The sequence below is a fragment of the Somniosus microcephalus genome, chromosome 13 (genome assembly GCF_052327205.1).
Source record: "Somniosus microcephalus isolate GS21.2 chromosome 13, FLI_Smic_1.0, whole genome shotgun sequence".
NCBI classification, from domain to species: domain Eukaryota; kingdom Metazoa; phylum Chordata; class Chondrichthyes; order Squaliformes; family Somniosidae; genus Somniosus; species Somniosus microcephalus.
In genome coordinates, this window is record NC_140999.1 from 103,964,275 (window position 1) to 103,969,274 (window position 5,000).

The following is a 5,000-nucleotide window of genomic DNA, read 5'->3' on the forward strand; positions in this document are numbered from 1 at the left end:
TGCGATAGTGTAAAACAGGAGATAGTGAGTCGGCTGCCCATTCCACATCTCTCCCCATTTTTATTTCCATTAACTTTAGTGCAATGTAAAATGGCTGCTGATTCGCCATCACCCGTTTTACACCGCGCACAAAGCCAAAATCTACCCCACTGTGTTTTTCTCAATTTTCCCTCAGATTGTTTTTCCAAATCCTACTTTTTCCTAGGATTGAGGACACTCAAAGATTCACAAAACAAAGGTGCTTCTCCAGCCTGACCCTGCCAGTTCTCAATTCACCCCAAACATTAAGGGGGAAAAATTGAGTTGCGCCCCCTTTGGGGTGCTAACTTTGCCGGAGCGCTGCTTTTAGCGCCCCGGAAAAATTAGCGCCCCCGTGGCCGAAATTGAGTGGTAGTGCCTCAAGACGGAAGCAAGGCGCTACTGGAAGTGCCCCATCTCCATCTTGGGGTGCTGCGAGGGACTATCGCGGTGCAACGTGCCACGGTGTTGCAGGTCTTCCTCCCCTTCTTAAAGGGGAGGGGCCTTGTGCGGTGCAACCCAGGGCCCAGCTGGGCCCCCGGAGATCGGAGTGCCGGCAAAAGAGCTCGGCACTCAAGAGAAGTGCTGGGCTCTTGGAGCGCAGCCGGCATTCTGCAGGGGAGCGAGTCAGGAGGCCGGGGACGGCAGCGGAGGCAGGTGCTGACAGGCGGCCAGCAACAAAAATGGCCGCCCGACACCTTGCCTTTAATTAACGCCTCCCCGGCTGCAGGTAGGCCCCCATGACCCCGTCGGACATAGTGTCCGGCAGTAAGTCAGGGGATGCTACCGAAGATCGTGGCCGGGGCACGAGCGTGGCACTGTGCACGGTGATAACATCATCGCCAGCGGTGCAGCGTCGTGGGGCACTAATGGTTAGCGCCACCGCTAACCTCCCGCTGAATTTCGCAGGAGGTGTTGGTGGCACCGCGCCCGGGCGCTAGTTGCTTTGTGCCCCGTTAGCGCCCTCCTGGAGCGCTAACGGGAGGCGCAAACAACTGAATTTTTCCCCCGAATTGTCTTTCTCTTTTGGGAGTATGATTGACCGAGAAAACCTTGCATTCCTAGCAAATATTCCGAACTGAAAACAGAAAGCATTTACAAGAATTCCCCTTCCTTGAAACACTGTTCCCTTCCACCACAGGGCTGGTAGATGTTGCCTTTACTATATTCATTAATGGCTGCCCTTGAGCATTGTTAGCGATGTGGAATGTCTCTGTTCCCTCAAGCATATTGCCAAATTACCTTTACAAACCAATCGTTCAGTCTAAGCCTGCCCTTCTAGAAGCCTATACAACGAGGCTGCTCACCCACTCTACTATGTGGCTGCAGAGCTGATACAGAGGAAAGGTGGGTGGGCATACACCACCACTTGCTTCAGCCACCCCAATAGTGAACCAACCTACCCCAACAAAATGTTAGCTGTGGCTCAGTGATAGCACTCTTGTCTTGGAGTCAGAAAGTCATGGGTTCAGGTCCCACTCCAGAGACTTGAGCACAAAACCCAGGCTGATTCTTCAGTGCAGTACTGAGGGAGTGCTGCACTGTCAGAGGTGCCGTCTTTCAGATGAGACGTTAAACCAAGGCCCCGTCTGCTCTCTAAGGTGGACTTAAAAGACCCCATGGCACTATTTCGAAGAAGGGCAGGGGAGTTCTCCATGGTGTCCTGGCCAATATTTATCCCTCAACCAACATCACTAGAACAGATTATCTGGTCATTATCACATTCGAGTTTGTGGGAGCTTGCTGTGTGCAAATTGGGAAGAGCACTTTGAGACATTCTGAGGTCATGAAAGAAAGAAAGAAAGAAGACTTGCATTTCTATAATGCCTTTCACGACCTCAGGATGGCCTCGAACCCACAACCTTCTGACTCAGAGTGCTACCCTCTGAGCTACGGCTGACACACTAAAGGTGCTGTTTAAATGCAAGTCTTTCTTTCTTTAACTCCAGAAAAATTAATGATAGCTCTTGCCTGACTAACCCAAACCCACTACTCTGTGGTCACTCCTAATCCTAAAGCATTAAAACCTACTTTCCTGATATGCACAATTCTGTGGACAGACTCAACACATCATTACATGTCCTTGTAAATGTTGTGGAGAAGAAACTGTATCACTTCCCCAGTGGAGTCAGCCAGTGTAGTGGGTGGGTTAACAACCAGGAGAGTTGTTAACTCAGCCCCTAATCTCGCAAACGGAGTGATGAGTAAACCAGTCCCTGACGATAGTAAATCAGTATCATTTCTTCTTACAGCTCTGACTTACCAGGGAACCTCTTCAGTTCTGCCGATCCCAGTCTCCTGTGCTTCTGGCTGTTCTTGCTTTGTGTGGTGAGTCGCTTTCAGAGGACTAAGTCTTCATCAGTGGTCTGATTCCCTGGGAGGTTTCCCTTCCCTCTTTAATACCCTCCCAGCCACGGTGACCTCCCATCCACTTGGGGACGAGGCGCCTGGCAGTGTCGTCAACAACGCCCTCTGCCTTGGCAAAACCTTGTACTTTCTTCCAAAACATGTCAGTACATAGTCGATGATTAACTCTGGACAAAGCCCAGACTCTTTCATTAATAAAATGATATTGATTTCACCATATACGAGACTGCATGTTGGGCAGCCCTGTACCACAACATGTCCCCCAGATGGAACGATTGGTGCCCTTTGTAAATGGGCAAAAACAGATTGCTAAAAGTTTATGCCAGCATTCCATGTAATCACTGTTCAGTTGAAGGTGAGGGTGATTCTGTGAGAGTGCCGAGTGCGCAGTTTCTGGCGTTAACCTGTCTGAAACAAATTGAATTTAAATCCTGGAAAACAATTAGGTGTCAGCCATGGTTCTTTGCCTCTCAGTCAGAAGATCATTTGTTCATAGTCCCACTCCAGGGCTTTCGGCACATAACCCAGGCTGACACTCAGTGCCGCACTGAGGGAGTGCTGCACTGTTGGAGATGCCATCTTCTGGATGAGATGTTAAACCAAGCCCCCATCTGCCCTCTCAGGTAGGTGTAAAGGACCCTCTGGCACTATTTTGAAGAAGAGCTGGGGAGGTGCAATGGCCAAAATTTATCCCTCAACCAACATCACTAAAATACAGATTATCTGGTGATTTATCTCATTGCTGTTTGCGGGAGCTTGCTGTGCACACATTGGCTGCCACATTTCCCTACATTGCAACAGTGACTCCACTTCAAAAGTCCTTCATTGGCGATAAAGTGTTTTGGGACGTCCTGAGGGCTGTGAAAGACACTATATAAATGCAAGTTCTTGTCAATGGTAATGATTGACTAAATCGAGGAACCCAAGTGAAGGGCCAAGGCCCATAGTGCATCCCATCACCCAGGATGAAAAGAGTAGGTGAGAAGATGAGGAAAATCAGAGAATAATGATTAGATGATATCAAGCTTGAGTTCAACATTCAACGGCATTACCATCGCCGAATCCCCCACCATCAACATCCTGGGGGTCACCAATGACCAGAAACTTAACTGGACCAGCCACATAAATACTGTAGCTACAAGAGCAGGTCAGAGGCTAGGTATTCTGCAGCGAGTGTCTCACCTCCTGACTCCCCAAAGCCTTTCCACCATCTACAAGGCATAAGTCAGGAGTGTGATGGAATACTCTCCACTTGCCTGGATGATTGCAGCTCCAACAACACGCAAGAAGCTTGACACCATTCAGGATAAAGCAGCCCGCTTGATTGGCACCCCATCCACCACCTTAAACATTGATTCCCTCAACCACCGGTGTACCATGGCTGCAGTGTGTACCATCTACAAGATGCACTGCAGCAACTCACCAAGGCTTCTTCGGAAGCACCTCCCAAACCCATGACCTCTTCCACCTAGAAGGACAAGGACAGCAGGTGCATGGGAACACCACCACCTCCAAGTACCCCTCCAAGTCACATACCATCCTGACTTAGAAATATATCGTCATTCCTTCACCGCACAGACTGCAGCGGTTCAAGAAGGCGGCTCACCTCCACCTTCTCAAGGGCAATTAGGGATGAGCAATAAATGCTGGCCTTGCCAGCAATGCCCACCTCCCAGGAACAAATTTTTTAAAAGTTCAAAAGCCTGAAGACTCTTTGGGGAAGGGAAGACTGATGGAGCTAAGGAGTTCCACAGTTTTGAGATCCTGGGATGGAATATAAGATGGAGGCAGTGCTGCCTGCTTTGGTTTCAATAGGACGCAGGGAAGAGGAAGCTTGTGGTTTTTTGCAGTTTAGCAAACACAAGCTCCAGCGGGGAGACCAAAGGATGATCTGGAATGCAGCACTTGACATATCTCCGAGCTGGGAGTGTGAGATCAGCTGTGCAGGCTGATGCCCAGAAAGCGCAAACATTTCCAGGGTCAACGTCAATACAAGTCAGTGACCAGCTGGTGATTTACATATCTGGGGATGGGACGAGCGCACAACTAAACCCAAGGTGTGGAAAATTCATCTTGATAAAGTTACAGCTCAGTGTGTGGGAACTTGGAGCACGTGACACTGGGGAGGGTGGAGTGGCATTGGCAGCACATCTGGATAATGTTATCCTGGGCCAAGCTGCCTCCATGGAGCATTTCAGGAGAACTGTGGGAAAACCAGCCATAAGGGGATCATGGGAGTTGGTGCTTGCTGTGTGAGTGTGTGTGTGTGTGACTGTGTGTGTGTGTGTGTGTGTGTGTGTGTATGTATGTGTGTGTGTGAGTGTGTGAGTGTGTGTGTGTGTGAGTGTGTGAGTGTGTGTGAGTGTGTGAGTGTGAGTGTGTGCGTGAGTGTGTGTGTGTGAGTGTGTGTGCATGTGAGTGTGTGTGCGTGCATGTGAGTGTGTGAGTGTGTGTGTGTGAGTGTGTGTGTGTGTGTGAGTGTGAGTGTGTGAGTGTGAGTGTGTGTGTGAGTGTGAGTGTGAGTGTGTGAGTGTGAGTGTGTGTGTGAGTGTGTGTGTGTGTGTGAGCATGGGTGAGTGAGTGTGTGTGTGTGTATGAGTGTGTGTGTGTGTGTG

The 5,000-nt window shown here is 49.6% G+C and overlaps 1 protein-coding gene across 1 annotated transcript in view; it reads right to left on the bottom strand.

Moving 5' to 3' along the window:
- Nucleotides 1-2,359, bottom strand: part of LOC147108513 (phosphoenolpyruvate carboxykinase, cytosolic [GTP]-like) — a 28,233-nt gene extending 25,874 nt beyond the window's left edge. Inside the window, exon 1 of the mRNA XM_086005162.1 lies at nt 2,282-2,359. The gene's annotated coding sequence lies outside the window, so the exon portion shown is untranslated. The remainder of the gene's footprint in view (nt 1-2,281) is intronic.
- Between the last annotated feature and the right edge of the window lie 2,641 nt (nt 2,360-5,000).